At 35.6% G+C, this 16,945-nt stretch overlaps 1 protein-coding gene across 5 annotated transcripts in view; it reads left to right on the forward strand.

Annotated features, from left to right (window-relative positions):
* The window catches only part of XRCC4 (X-ray repair cross complementing 4), a 329,420-nt gene that overhangs the window by 208,803 nt on the left and 103,672 nt on the right, over positions 1 to 16,945 (forward strand). The window lies entirely within an intron of this gene.

Genomic DNA, 16,945 nt, shown 5'->3' on the forward strand with positions numbered 1-16,945 from the left:
TGTGCTGTCACAGTATGGGGAGAGCAATTAGAGTCACATAACAAGGTATGTATAAATTTTTGTATGGGAAAAAATAAAAGAAAAAAATCCAGTATATAATTTGTAAAAATTATATTTTTATTTCTAAATGTACTTAAGACTATTTTAAAGAAATAAAATTATGGTTTTAAAACTGTAAAATGTTTGAATCCATATATTTACTCTAGTATTTGGTTAATTCCTATTCATATTTAAAAGCAGAAGTGCTAAAAACATAAGCAAAAGTTTTCTTGTGGTTTTTATAGATTAATTAGAAATGGCATATAGAATGCTAAAAATATTAGAATCCAGCTTGTGTTCAGTAAAGTGTTTCAGTCTAATTTACTGCTTAACAGAGACCCATGTAGCATTCGAATTAGCCATTTGATTTGGTTATGCTTGGTATTTTTTCAAGTGAAATGTCTCTGTTAAGTCATCTGTTTCTTTCTATTAAACTTTGGAATTCTATACTTTATGTTTACTGTTTTTCACTCTTTGGTTCATACTACAATCTGTCACTGTACATCGCAGTTTAGTCGTAAGGAGTTGAGAACTTGGAATAATTGCCATTTCATTAGTCAAACAAGGAGCACTTACAAAGAGTATTATCAGTTGAATAAAAAATGAATGTGCAAATCATTTGTATGCGTGGACATGTGCATGTATGCCCCAACAATTTATTTCTTATTCTCTAAATTTTCCATCAGTTTAGCAAATAATTATTAAATGATGACCATATGGTAGATATTGTAGACTATCTCAAAGTGGTTTTCAAAGTGTGCCATGAGGACCCCAGTGGGTCCCCAAGGTCCTTTCAACAAGGCCCTCCCTTTTTCTGTTCCATACCTGTGTGAGGCCAGATTGTCTTCATGCATTTCAGTTAAAATAACATATCCCATCTGACTGAATGCAGAAGCTAATGAGAATTCACCTGTTTTTAATCAAGCCAACCATGAAACACATTTGCAAAAGTGTAAAACAATGCCTTCACAAGATTTTTTGTTTGGAAAATTAGTGATTTTTCATAAAACTTTGTTATTTTATATTATCATATAATGGGTTTTTTGTTATTTTTAAATGAATTATTTTTTTTTTCAATTTTTCTCAGTTTTAATTTTAATTATAGCAAGTGTAATATACATAAACAAAAACTCTTAAGGTCCTAAAGAATTTTTAAAAGGGTGAAGGGTTCCTGAGAACAAAAGGTTTTCTGCTATGGACATTGAGGATGCAAAGACTAAATGAAGCATATTCCATGCTTTTAGGAAACTGACAGCCTGAAAGCCGAGAGGCAGTTTTATATTTCTTAAATAGAAATAAGCACTGTTGAGTTAATGGTGGAATTATTTTGTTTGTCTATCATTGGGTTTTTTATTCTCTACAATTCTTCTGATCTACTTGTACTTAAAAATGTCATCAGTGTATACTACGCTGGGCCCTTAGACATGCTCAGACTCAAACAAACCAAACCCGTTGCCGTTGAGTCAATTGCAACTCCTAGTGACCCCAGAGTAGAACTGCCCCATAGTGTTTCCAAGGAGCAGCTGGTGGATTAGAACTGCCTACCTTTTGCTTAGCAGCTGATCTCTTAACCACTGTACCACCAGGGCTCCTTACATGCTCAGACAGTACATGCAAAACTCAAGGTGCGTTAAACTCTTACTGGATTGTGTTTATCATTTGAATTTATTCATTATCTCTCCAAAACCCTCTGCCACCCTAGAGTTTAAGATATTTTATGATCTCTTTAAATAATGAACAAGAACAATTTCCAAATCACAGACATTAAAAGAGCCACACTATCTCTACATGTTAATATGGGAAAGAAAAAGAAATGCAAGCAGTTTGAAATACGCAGGAAACTCTGTACTTCATTTAGTAAATTATTAAGCAAGTGAGTAATGAGTGTTATCTGCTAGACATGGTGCTGGTTGATGGGAGGAGTAGAAAATAGACACAGTGCTGTGCTGTCTTCATGCAGCTTTTGGTCTAGTTGTTTTGTCTGATAAAGAATTCAGGGTGTGGGGGAAGAGAAGTATAGTGGTTTGATGCTGAAGAGCTGAATCTTAGATCTTTTCACATACTCTGTATGCGCACTAAATATAAGGCTTTGAAGCTACTAATATATTCTGAATACAATGAATACAGAGATGTATTCAAATACACATAATACAGAGATGAAACAAAGTTAGCTTTTTAGTAAAGGCAATGTGTTTGTTTCTGCCAACATGCATGCAGTTAATATTATGTCCCTTTTCTCTACCACTTTAAATGACCATGTCTGTGTTTATTTTGTATACTTTTACTACTTTAAAAGTTGATATAAACCATATCAGCTTTTTTTAATTGTCTGCTACTTATATCATTGTAGGACGATTATGTCCTGACTGCCCCTAAGTACGAATGGAAAACATATGTTAGATGTCAGAAAGAAAAAATTAAAAGAAATTTAGTTTAGCACGTTTATCAATCAGATGTTGAGTGGTTAATACTCTGCTTTATAATCTCTCTTCCTTTTCCCAAATAAAACAAAAAGGTAGATTTTACATTTTGTTCTTATTTTATTTTTTATACTTTAGTTATTTCCATTTTGAACATAGGAGACTGAAATATTGAGGTTGCATTTAATTGAGATAGATGTAGAACTTATGGTATACTTGTATTAGTTTGTAAGACTTCAACTGTCCTCTAAACTCAAGGGTAGGAACCAAGCCTCCATAGTTTTTTTATTCACTCACAGTGCCTAGTACAGTGCCCAGAATGTGAGGTGTTTAGGAATTGCCACGCCAAGCACTTTGCTTTGTACTTTACATATTTTACTTTTGTAACAATCCAATGAGGTGCTATTATTATTCTCATTTTATTGGTGAGTAAACAGAGAATCACAGAGTTTAAGTAACTTATTCAAGGTCACAAAGCTGATCAATGATTATAAATAATCGCTTAATGGATTAGTGAACAACATACACTCCAGTGTTCATACAAGAGAGTAAGAGGCTAACTTTACTTGGATGAATGATTTCAGTTTGTCAAATATAGCATACAACCAGTTATTATTACTATTATTATCCTTATCTTACTGAATTAAATTGTTAGTTTAGCATTCACTGATTACTACTGTTAATTAAACTGTTTGACTACACAGTGTTTCTCTTTGATTTGTTATACTAAAGAAGATATAGCCTGCTTATAAACTTGTGTTGTTATTGTTGTTGGTTGCTGTTGAGTTGAATCTGATACATAGTGATCCCATGTGTGCAGAGTAGAACTACTCCATACAGTTTTTTTTTTTTGGAAGCCGATTACCATGCCTATCTCCTGAGGCACATCTGAGTGGGTTTGAACCACCAGCCTTTCAGTTAGCAGTCAAGTGCTAATCTGTACTACTTGTTAAAAGAACATGAACTATTTGAGTGGCTATATCTTTATGTATATGTTCCAAAGACATTTAATAAAAGTAATTCTCAGATGACCATTATCAAAAGTTTTTGAAATTCTAAGCACTTTAAAGAATTTTGTATGTAAAAAAGGATATTCTACCACATTCAGGTTCCTTGTATTCTTAGCTATGTTAACTAGAAAAGATTAACTGATAATAAACATATTACACAATGTTACTTACTTCTCTTAGTGATGAAAAAAAGGAGCCCCGGTGGCACAATGGTTAAGCGCTCAGCTGCTAAACGTTGGCAATTCAAACCCTCCAGCGTCTCCGCTGGAGTAAAGAAATGGTGATCTGCTCCCTAGAATACAGTCTAGGAAAATTGATGGGGCAGTTCTACTCTGTTATATAGGTTCACAGCGCACAACAACAAGAAGTGATGAAGAAAAGATTGCACAGAAAGTTTTGATTTTGGTTGTGAACTATAAAATCAAACACAATCCCTAATCTCATTGAGCTTGCAGTCTATACGCAAGATGATAAACATTAATCATATCATTTTATAGTTATATAATTGCAAACCTTTGAAGAGTTTAGGATTTAGGGGGGAGGATATGGCTTGAGGAATCATCATTTGTGCTGTAGTCTGAAGGATAAAGAAGAGTAGAATAGTGGAGCAGAGAGCAAAGGGTGTTCAAGCAGAGGAAACAGCCTGTGAGCATGTGCCAAGGTGAATGTGTGAGTGTGATGGGAGTGGAAGGAGCAAGGGAAATAGGGGGTGAGACAAGGCTGATGGGTACTCGGAGGACAGACCAGGCTGACGTGTGGCCTGTGTTAATAATTTGGTTTTTCCTCACATATAGGATAGCATTTCTTTTTTCCACTTCCATTTTCCACTTTCCATTTCCTTTTTTGCAGAGGGCTTTTCTTTTGTTTTCCCTACCTTTTGATCTGCCTTTTAACTGTTCTTGAGAGATCAAAATATCAAATTGACTAGAAAATTCTGATATTTTGGTCATTGCTACATTTTCTTAGATACAATGATTTAAATTTATCTAAAGCTATTTAGTTTCTTTTTCTTTTTGTTTTTTTTTTAAACTCTTCTTTCAAACTGCTTAATGTTGTACAACTTTGGATTCCTAATAATAAAACTTTCATTCCTTTGAGACACAGGAAACTAGAAAATTGAAAACATACTGAAACTTCTGTAGAGCGTTCACAGGGATAATAGCATGTGTTAGCAGTCCCGAGGTGCAGGATTGTACTGCCATTTTGCCTTTTTTTTATAAATTAAAATGCTTATTACAGGAATATTTTTAGATCTTTGATGATTTCCCGCTTTTACTAAGACTCTAAGATCCCTGAATCTGGGATATACTGATAAATATTCATTAAAAAATTGAGTGTGACTAATCTACACAATATGATTGTACTTTGGGAACACTCATCCTGTTCTGTCAACTAGCATCACCACCAAGAGTTATTATTTAACATTACCATATGCTGTACATTCCTTGCTATTGACTATCTTGCATCACTTGAAATTATGATTTGTAGAGCTGTTTGGTATGTCTTTTTAATTCCATATATTGAACAAAACATACCAACTGTCAAAGACTGCAGAAATTATAAAATTACTTTCATATTTCTATACTTTATTAATATCATCAGGTGAAATCCTGAATGTAAAGAACATTGTAAAATTATTTTATTTACATATATATATGTGTGTGTATATTATATATACCCTCAACGGTCTACCATCTCAATGTAGACGACCCTTAATGAAATGGATTGACACAGTGGCTGCAACATTGGGCTCAAGCATAACAACAATTGTGAGGATGGTGCAGGACTGGGCAATGTTTCATTCTGTTTACATAGGGTCAGTATAAGTCAGAACTGACTCTCGATGGCACCTAACAACAACATTGTATATATATATATATATATGTATGTTTATGTATATACATATATATGCACACACAATATGTATCTAAATGAAATAGCAGTGCATTCAGTCAGTCTTCATTAGGCACCCAGAGTAAATTTTTAATGAGGTTATGCTTTATTGTATAACATTATAGCCAAGGAAGAATTTTTCACTGAAAACTTTTAAAAATTTTAAGCTATCTTATTAATTCTTCCAACATCCTAAAAAAGATAATACAAACAAGTTCAATTCTGTTCATATCAGTAAATAAAAATTTATTAAAAGCATTCTGTTGGTATGACATAAAGTCTGTTGTGGCCAGATAGACTAGTCAGATTAGTTTAACAAATTGATTAATTAATATGTTTATTACTTATTTGGCTAAATTAAGTCTATTTTACATTCTTATTTAAATTAGCAGCCAGATAATAAAATCAGCCAACAAAATGTTCAAATTAAATGGTTTAATTAATGCTTGTCACATCTTCAACCATTTCAGCTTATTTCTCTCCAACGAGAAATTCTGCTTTACCGTCTTGAAGCTGTTCTTTTTCTCATTTCTCTCTCTGGAAAGCAAAACAGTTTCAAGAGGTATTGGGTAGCATCTAAACAGGGGCTTGGTTAACTCTTAGCAGAGACCTGGAAATGAGAATTTGTCTCAGACTCAGGACTCCAAACCTCAGGAGAGGTGGCCAAGAAGAGGGCTAAATTCAAGTTAACAACCAAATCAGGATTATACAAGGGACTAAGATAGGGAGTCAAACACAGGGACAATACAGACCCAGTTACCAGAACTGGGGTATACGATTATACTTATTAGAGTAGGAACAAGAATTATTGTGGACCAGAAAAAACCTTAACTTAATTTTGAGTTCCTTAAGTTATATTTGATAAGGAAAAAGAAAAAAAGAAATATTCTTCAAGGTCTGCGGGAAGCTAGATATATAGGTAGGTAGGAAAAATGTGCCTCCAGTCCCAAGATTTGGATAGCTGGAGGGAACAAAGTCGAAAAGTTTGTTGAAGTTAGATGAGTTAAGTATTTATTCTTTATGCACCCTTCACAAACTTCATTCTGCAGAATTATATAAACAAGAAAAAAAAACATTGCTGTCTAGTTGATTCCGACTCATAGTGACCCTATAGGACAAAGTAGAACTTCCCCACAGGGTTTACAAGGAGCAGCTGGTAGATTCGAACTGCCGACCTTTTGGTTAGCAGCTAAACGCTTAACCACTGCACCACCAGGGCTCCATAAAATTATATAATTCCATTGTACACAGGGTCACCGTAAGTTGGAGTCAACTCGACAGCAGCTAACAACAACAATCTAGGGTACCTATTAAGATCTCCTTTATGTAATTATATTAGCTGCCTTAGAGTTGACTCCAACTCATGGCCACCCCATGTACAACAGAATGAAATGCTGCCCAGTCTTGCATCATTCTCACAATAACCAGTATGTTCAAGTCCATGTTGCAGCCATTGTGCCAATCTTTCTCACCAAGGGTCTCCTTCACCCTCGTTGGCCCTCTACTTTGCCAAACTTGATGTCTTCCTCTAGCAGTTGATCCCTCTTGATGACATGTCTAAAAGCAAGCAAGTCAGTGTTCTGTTGTGATCCATAAGGTTTCATTGGCTAATTTTCTAAAGTAAATTACCAGGTCTTTCTTCCTAGCCAGTCTGGAAGTTCCATAGAAACCTATTCACCGTAGGTGACCCTGATGATATTTGAAATATCAGTGGCAGAGCTTCCAGCATCACCGCAACGTGCAAGCCATCACAGTAAGACAAACAGACAGATGGGTGGTGGATGTACCCTAGGAGGGGCTCCATATTCGAATATATTCAGAAAATGCTGCATACACTAGAAAATTTGCATACACCTCTCATATGCCCCCCCTCAAAATAAAACAAAAACTCTTGACAATTTATATATTCAAGGTTCTGAGAAACCTCACAGTAAATACTTCATTTGAGTTTGTCTAATCATGATTTTTCTTTATTTTATTTATTTTTTGTTTATTGTTGTAGTTTAAATGAAGTTTACATTTCAAGTTAGTCTCCCATACAAAAATTTATACGTACATTATTATGTGACCCTAATTGCTCTCCCCATACTGTGGCAGCACACTCCTCCCTTCCACCCCTGATTCCGCATGTCCATTCAACCAGCTCCTGACCCTCTCTGCCTTCCCATCTCACCTCCAGACAGAAGCTGCCCATTTAGTCTCTTGTATCTACTTGAGCTAAGAGGCACACTCCTCACGAGTATCACTTTATGTCCCACAGTCCAGTCCAATCCCTGTCTGAAGAGTTGGCCTCGGAAATTGTTTTAGTTCTGGGCTGATAGAGAATCCAGGGGCCATGCTTCCCAGGGTTCCTCCAGTCTCATTCAGACCATTAAGTCTGGTCTTCTTACTAGAATTTGAGTTCTGCACCTCACCTTTCTCCTGCTCCATCAGGGACTCTCTGTTGTGTTCCCTGTCAGGGCAGTCATTGGTGGTAACCGGGCACCATCTAGTTCTTCTGGTCTCAGGCTGATGAAATCTCTGGTTTATGTGGCCCTTTTTGTCTCTTGGGCTACTACTTTCCTTGTGTGTTTGGTGTTCTTCATTCTCCTATACTCCAGGTGGTTGGGACCAGTTGATGCATCTTAGATAGCCGCTTGCAAGCTTTTAAGACCCCAGATGCCACTCACCAAAGTAGGATGAAGAGCATTTTCTTAATAAACTTTGTTATGCCAGTTGACCTAGATGTACCCTGAAAGCATGGTCCCCAGACCCCTACTTCTGCTACTCTGTCCCTCAAAGTGTTTGACTGTATTCAGGAAACTTCTTAGCTTTGGTTTAGTCCAGTTGTGCTGACTTCCCCTGTAGTGTGTGCTGTCCTTCCCTTCACCCAAGATAATTCTTATCTACTATCTAGTTAGTAAATAAGCCTCACCCTCTGTCCCCACCCTCGTAATTATCAAAGAATGTTTTCTTCTGTGTTTAAACCTTTTCTTGAGTTCTTACAATAGTGGTCTTATACAATGTTTGTCCTTCTGTGACTGACTAAATTCACTCAGCATAATGACCTCCAAATTCCTACATGTTATGTTTCATCGTTGTTCTTTATCGTTGCATACTATTCCATTGTGTGAATATACCATAATTTGTTTATCCATTCATCCGTTGATGGGCACCTAGGTTGTTTCCATCTTTTTGCTATTGTGAACAGTGCTGCAGTGAACGTGAGTGTGCATATATCTATTCATGTGATGGCTCTTATTTCTCTAGGATATATTCTAAGGAGCGAGATAGCTGGATCATATGGTACTTCTAGTTCTAGCTTTTTAAGGAAGTGCCAAATCGATTTCCAAAGTGGTTGTACCATTTTACATTCTCTCCAACAGCATATAAGTGTTCCAGTCTCTCCATAACCTTTCCAGCATTTATTATTTTGTGTTTTTTGGATTAATGCTAGACTTGTTGGGGTGAGATGATATCTCATTGTAGTTTTGACTGCATTTTCTAATGGCTAATGATTGTGAGCATTTCTTCATATGTCTGTTAGCTGCCTGAATATCTTCTTTGGCGAAGTGCCTGTTCATATCCTTTGCCCATTTTTTAATTGAGTTACTTGTCTTTTTGTTGTTGAGGTTTTGCAGTATCTTGTAGATTTTAGAGTAATCATGATTTTTCAAATGTACTTACTCATAACACCCTCATGCAATCTGCACCCCTCCAAAAAAGAAAAGATTTAGTAACCATCCAAGGAACAGTGTTCTGCAGGACAGTAGTTTAGAATATGAACTTTTGAAATTCTTAAATATCAGTGACTTAAAAGATAAAAACCTTTCAACAATAATTATACAACGTCAGACATTAAAATAAACCACAAAAAGAAATTTTGGTATGTTTATAGGATCTCCCTATACCCACTCTACATAATCCTACTACTGATGAGACTTCCTGCTTGTCCTACTAATGGCCCTGCTGAGAGCAGCAGAGTCATTTTCTAGAAGAATTTAGTGACTGGAACACATCAGTACACCCCCAAAAAGGAACAGCTGGACATCATGTCAGCTGCAAGATAAAAAACCATTAAAATAGTTTGGGCCAACGTACAAGTAACTACTTATATACTCTTTATATACTTTTGTATTGTCCTTATTTTTGTGGACTAACAAGGGAAAACGTGTTACCATTTATCTAATGCAGATGCCCATGGATATGGTTTAGACTTGTATGTGATGAATGTCTTCTGAAAACACAAAGTTTGAACCCATTTTTCTAAACCACCTTAAAAAATATTAAATTATAACTTTTCACAGATGTTGCTCCTTGAATTATAGGGAAGGAGTTTTAACTGTGTGCTCTGAATCTTTCACCAGTGAGAAAGAGTTAGAGTGATCAGGAAATAATTTAAGTGTTCCCATTAATGAATTGTATAGTTGTAATATTTCAGGTGTGGGGTGGATGGCAACACAACAACAGCAACAACACACACACACCCTCCTTATACCTTAGAGTAAGTTTCCGATTTAATTAGTCAAGGTTCCACAATTTTATCATGATCCAGGTATCTACAAGGAGCAGGAAATGATGCAGCATCTCTTCGCTGGGGGTCAGGTACTGCACAGCTGCCCCTGACATGGTTTGTATAAGGTATGGTCTTTCTGGACCTAGAAAAGCTTAATTGTTGCCTTTTTATACTAGAGGCTTTCAACACCATTCTGGGAGAAATTGCACAATACATACACTTTTGTTTAGAGGAATAATTACAAACATCAGGCTCTCTTGGCTACTGAACTGAAGTTATCATGTTTGCCACATCTTTTCAGGGTCCTAGAAAGCCCATTTCCCCACAGTAATCCAGTTGCAGTCAAGGTAGAGTTTATTATAAAATAAAATATTCACTGTTAGGAAGATTTGCCCTTTAATGGAGCTTTGAAAAAAGTTATCAGTTTGCCTTCTAATATACTTCTTCCTATGTTTCTATTATCAATGTTATAGATTAAATAAGTAAATAAAACGTAACTGTAGGGGGAGAGAGGAGCAGTATTAAGCCATTTATTTTTCAGTAAAACAAAGTTTGTTTTATATGTTTCCTGATTATAAAAGCTCATCCCATGCTCTTCCCCGAAAACAGAAAACACACGGAAGGGAAATGATGAGCGTATGGGACACTCATAATTCTACCACATATAGTCAACTACCATTGACACCAGGCCCTGTGGAGTACACTTCTACTCGGAGCCATGTGGGGTTGCCATAAGTCAGAATCAACTCGACAGCATTGGTAAAACTTGGCTGTATGTTTACAGATTTTTTCCTCTTCTTAAGAGACAAGGAGCCCTGGTGGTGCAGTGATTAAAAGTGCTTGGCTGCTAACCATGGGAGAAAGATGTGGCAGTCTGCTTGCATAAAGATTCGTAGCCTTGGACACCCTATGGGGCAGTTCTACTCTGTCCTCTAGGGTCAAAAGGAGTCGGAATCGACTCCAAGGCAGTGGGTTTTTGGTTTTTACGTAAGATACACTAGGAGCCTTGGTGGCACAGTGGTTAAGTGCTCAGCTGCGAACTGAAAGGTCGGGGGTTCAAACCCACTAGCTGCTCCAAGGAAGAAGGATGTAGCAGTCTGCTTCATGTGTTTAAATTTCAAATTACGGCTTCCATAAAATTTTACAGCCTTGGAAGCCATAGGGGCAGTTCTACTCTATCGTATAGTGTCGCTATGTTTCTGAATCAATTCAATGGCAACGGGTTTGGTTTTAAGATACACTGGCAAAACTAGTCTCATACTATTTATGATGTAACCTGCTATTTTTTTTCACTTAAATATATATTATAAATATCCGTCATAGTAGATACATTGCTCCAACATCATTTTATATTCATAGTATCTATCCCATTGTGTAAATATACATAATTTGTTTAACCAATCCCCTGCTGGACATTTAGGTTTTATCCACGTTTGTATTATTGCAAACAGTGTTGTATATAAATTTGCACATATGACTGATCATTTCCTTAGAATGAATTCCCAAAAGTAGAATACTGGGTTAGAGGGTGTAAGTACTTGGTAGTCCTTTGTTATATTTTGCTAGATTTCCTCCAGAAAGGCTATAATGATTTATACTCCCACAAGCAGTGTATTCTGTTTGTTCTTGTGTTTTCCAATTCATTTTGGTCAATGCCAGGCCCTCCCTACCCAAAAAAGAAAAAAAAAAAAAAAAAAAACCCCAAACCCGTTGCCTTGGAGTCGATTCCTACTTATAGCGACCCTATTGGACAGAGTAGAACTGCCCCATAGGGTTTTCAAGGAGCAGCTGGTGGATTTGAACTGCCGACCTTTTGGTTAGCAGCGTAGCTCACTGTAGCTGTAGCTCTTAACCACTGTGCCAGTGAATGATATGTCATTGTTCCAATTTTTGCATTTAACTATTTAACTATTAAATAATAACTTATTTTTTCAAATATTTATTGATTATTGGCATTTCATCTTTTGTTTATTGACTGTTCATATCTTATTTATCTAGGGCTGCTATAACAGAAATACCACAAGTAGATGGCTTTAACAAACAGAAATTTATTTTTCACAGTTTAGGAGGCTAGAAGTCTAAATTCAGAGCACCGGCTCTAGGGGACAGCTTTGTTTCTCTGTCAGCTCTGGAGGAAGTTCTTGTCTGTTCAGCTTCCGCTTCCTAATTCCTTGGAAAACTCCATGTGTCTTCACATCTGTTTTAACCTATCTCTCCTCTGCTCCCTTGCTTGTTTAATCTGTTTTATATCTCTAAAGAGATTGACTCAAGATGCATCCTACAATAATCCTGCCTCATTCACATTACAAAGACAACCGATTGCCAAATGGGATTATAGCCACAGGCTTAGAGGTTAGGATTTACAACACATATTTTTGGAGGACACAAATCAATCTATAACAATATCCTTAGCCAATTTTCAATGAATATCTTCGTCTCCTATTGCTTTAAAGGAACTCATACCTGAAAGTATTAATCTTTGTTTTTCCGAGTTTATCATTTGCCTTTTTCATTGTTAATGACATTTTATATTTACATACATTGTTAGTTAAATTGATCAGTCAATAATGATGATAATAGTTAACATTCACTGAGTACTTACTATGTCCTACAAACTGAGTTAAGTCCTTTATATACATTATCTCCTTTAATAATGCCAATTTCACAGATCACAAGCTCAGACCTAAAGAGGATACATATCTTGCCCAAAGATAAGTAATACATTTATGATTTTGAATCTTATTCCAAAGACCATGATTTTTAGCTACTTTATTATACTGCTTCAAAACTAACAGTAATAGCCAGTATTTGTTTGATAACTGTGTGCCAGGCACTGTGTTAAGCACTTAAATTTCATAATTCTCATCCTATTTAACTTATTTGGAGAATACAATTCAGCATATTCAAGTATCGACTTGAAGATTTTTAGTGACTGAACTTTAAACCCCGTTAGTGTCAAATTAGGGACATGGAATGAATGTGCAATTGCTATAGATTTACTTTTGTCATCATAAGCAAACCCCATTTTTTACATAACTTTAATTTTATCATAATGTTTATCTTTGTTTCAAAAGTAAACACAGTGGTGGTTTTAAATCGAGATAGGTTTTTATTAGCTTCACTCTGTGTTTACCTAACTGTTCAGGCTGGCTCTCACTTTTCTTGCTGCTTGTTTTGATTAATGGTCCCCTGGACTTGCTCCAGAGTATACTGATTATGGTCACTGCACTTCAAAGATGATTTATTAATTGTGTTTGTGACTCAAAATAATTAAGTCAAGATTGATCATATGCATTATTATAGGTTTGCCAAAAAAATCAACCATTACATTTTAAGATAAAGTTTGCCTGAGTGGTTGTTTTTTAAACTACACAGAAAGGACAAAATATTAATATTTTTGAAGAATATATTCAGTATTAACCATAGCCTTATGCCTCTTAAAACATGATTATTAAATATATCAGAGGCTTAGTCTTGTAAACGCGTATATTTTAAGTTCTATTTCAATATAATTTCAAGATCACATGTTTCAGTGGAGATTAAATAGGTGTTTAAAAAGTATTTCCATGTTTATAACTCATCTGCTAACCAACAATTACTATAATCCCCTCAGGCTGTTTCATGCATTTAAATTTGAAATTACTGACAGATTTAGATTTCTGTTAATTTTTTTTTTTCCTTAGTAGGAAGCTGTTATAATCTTTTTGAGTTTTAGGTAAAGGGAATTTATTATATACTTTATTATGCTCCTATCATTTAAAAGACTTTTTTGTAAAATTTCTTTAAATTTGGCTTGATAATAGTTACTGTTTCAGGCATCTTAAGTACTCTACCAAAAAAGAATGATATGTAAATATTCACTATGTCTTGTCAGTGAGGTTTTTCATCAAAAAATGACCCCTTGCTCATAATTTACAGTTCAATATTACAAGAAAAATAGCAACATTAATTTTTTATTAGTTGGTATACTGTGTTCAGAGTATACATTGTAACAGTGAAATTCTATAAGTACAATAATCTATTATGATATGTAACTAAATGTAAAATAGGTATTTTATGTTTGTATTAAAAAATTAAGAAATGAAAAAATGATTTATCACAATAGAACTGAAAGCTATTTCATATTCTAAGCTTTGTCTGAAAGTATAAGCTTGTTATGACAAAATATGAAGGTATGAACCCCAGAATAACTGATATGTTGGCAAATGGGGTAAAGAAATCAGACATGAGAATAAAAAATAAAAATAAATAAAAACCCTAAGTAAAGAAATAAAAAATGTAGAAAGACCCATTAGTACCATTCAAGGATTTTCTTTGTTTCGGTAAATCATTCATAAAAGACAATACATACATACTTTGTTTCAATATTCTTATTAAAAATATTTTCAGTAAAATTCCTCTGATGTATCTGTGATATACCTAAAATGTGCCCAAATCCATAAAAAAGACACAAAAAACTATGAAATGTGAAGGCAGGAGAGTTGCTATTCCATTGGAGAACTATGGAATAAGAAGAGGAGAGATCAGAGATGACTGACCAGGAGAAGGTACCATTTGAGTTTGGCTTTGAAAAAAATGAATCGGGTTTTTAAAGACATAAACCGAAGAAAGATAATGCTGAGACTAATAATTGAACTCAGTCTTCAGATTCTTCTTTCTTTCTTTTAGTACAGAATCCCCTCCTGCCAACCAGTGCACCCCCAAGTTTTAACAGGGCACATGGCTGCCAACCTTGAGGCTACTTTTTCCAGCCTCACTGGCAGAGAGGTGTAACCATGTGACAAAATCCTTGCCAAAGGGATTTAAGTAGAAATAATACCTTCAGTTTTTTGGATCTTGTCCATAAAATGATTGGGCGTGCATTCCTCCATCTCTTTCTCCCTTCCCAGCTCATCTTCCACTCACCATTAAGGAAATCATCCTAGGAGATGAAACAGTAACAGGATAGTAAGAATTACACTCCCCGGAAAATCTCTTGGAGCAGGACAGCATATCCTTAGCAGACTACCTAGCTACCTCTGGACTGTTGTGTAAGAGAGAAATAAATGTCCGGTTGGTTGAGACTTTTGGGATCTCTTTGTTATAGAAACTTAGGATATGCCCTAACTAAAAGAAGAGCTATCCCATCAGAAGAACAGAATGCACAAGTAAATGCATCTGAAAGATGGGGACAAGTGACCAGATCATGAGGAACATAGAGTCGTGAATAAAGCTGGCAAGGTAGGCAGAACCACATCGTAAAAGGACTTAAATAGTAAGCTGATTTATTTTGACTTTTTAATAAATGCAACCAAAAAAACCAAACTAAACCTTTTGCTGTCAAGTCAATTCTGACTCATGGCAATTCTGCAGGACAGAGTAGAACTACCCCATAGGGTTTCCAAGGAGCAGCTGGTGGATTTGAACTGCCAACCTTTTGGTTAGCAGGTGAGCTCTTAACCACTGCACCACCAGGGCTCCAGTGAATGCAACAGGAGCTATTAAAGATTTTGAGGCAAGGAACGGCATAATAAACAGTGATTTAGGAAAATTTCCCCTGGAAACCATATCTTAGATGGAGGGAAGGATGATAGACAGGCAGAGAAGATCAGAGAGTATTACAGTACTCCAGGAAGAGTTATCTGAAGAATAATAGTGATTGTGAGTGTGATTGGAAAGGAAAGGAAGGAATAGACTGAGAAATGCTTAAAATTGCTATTCTCTTACTATTAAAAACTTGGGAGGTCTTATCAGTTATTGAAAGTTATTTGGTAAACGTGGTCTTTACCAAAATAAGTCAACTATTTTGCTTGTTTACCCCATGCTGGGTAAACAAAATTTCATGGTTACGAACCTTGACTTCCCAAAAGACTGAAGTTTCCTTTTCCAGGCTATCATATTTGCATGCTCAAGCGTAAAGATTGTGCTAGATTCGTTTTTTATCATTTTATTCATTTCATTTTTTTTTTCTTTGCTTTATTTGGCATATAGTTAAGTACTTTAATCAGTAAGCTATCTCCAAATCATACTTTTAGAGGGGTTGTCACTCTGGAAGGTGTACTACAGCCCTTTGAAAACATTCCTTGATGTAGTAGTTCTTGTTAGCTCCAGTCACAGGAAATATCCTTTTCTGGACACGTATTTTCATTTTAATATAAAGCCATGGAATTTCTCTTGCTTTGGGGTATATAACCTGTTTATGAACCATCATAAAAATAAGCTTTTTCCCTGTCACAGGCAATGTGTTGTGGATGCAGTGCTGATTTTGGAAGATTCTTTTTGCCTAGGGCCAGGACATTCTAGAAAATTTCAGACCACAGGAGATAACTTAGGAACCTTACTTATAAAGAGGGATTTAGCCAGATCAAATTATCTGATTTACATCATATATAAGGAAACACCATTCTGTAGTGGTTTACAGTGTGGATTCTGAATCCAGCTGCCTGGGTCTGTGTTAACGTCACTACTTACTACTATACCCATTGCCATCGAGTTGATTCTGTCTCATAGCGACCCTTTAGGACAGAATAGAACTGCCTCATAGGGTTTCCAAGGAGTGGCTGGTGAATTCAAACTGCCAACCTTTTGGTTAGCAGATGAGATCATAACCACTCTGCCACCAGGGCTCCTACCTGTTGGATTTTTGGGCATCCCACTTAACCTTTCTATGCTTCAATTTCCTTACCAGTAAAAAGGAATAATAATAGTACCTATCTAGAATTGTGAGAATTACGAGATAATGCATGTAAGATCCTTAGAAAAGTGCCTGGCACATAATTAGCACTCAATATATGTTAACTTTTTTTTATTATTTATCATCATTATTTTTGTCAACACATCTCTAAGATGCTATCAGTCTGTGAATCCTATATTTATATCACAAATTCTTTCAACTCTCTCCACACATTCTATATTGTATATAGAGTATAAAAATAACTTCTGCCATTTTCTATATTCTTGCTATAAACAATGATAATTTCTGTTAGTGAACCAGTAGAAAGTTTGAAACAAGCATCTTTAGAGAAGACAGTTTTTCTAATAAAAAAATTCAGTCAACAAATATTTGAATGCTTAATATTTGCCAGGCACTCACTGCTTCTTTTTTTTTT

This window comes from Trichechus manatus, unplaced genomic scaffold (assembly GCF_000243295.1).
Source record: "Trichechus manatus latirostris isolate Lorelei unplaced genomic scaffold, TriManLat1.0 scaffold00217, whole genome shotgun sequence".
NCBI classification, from domain to species: Eukaryota; Metazoa; Chordata; class Mammalia; order Sirenia; family Trichechidae; genus Trichechus; species Trichechus manatus.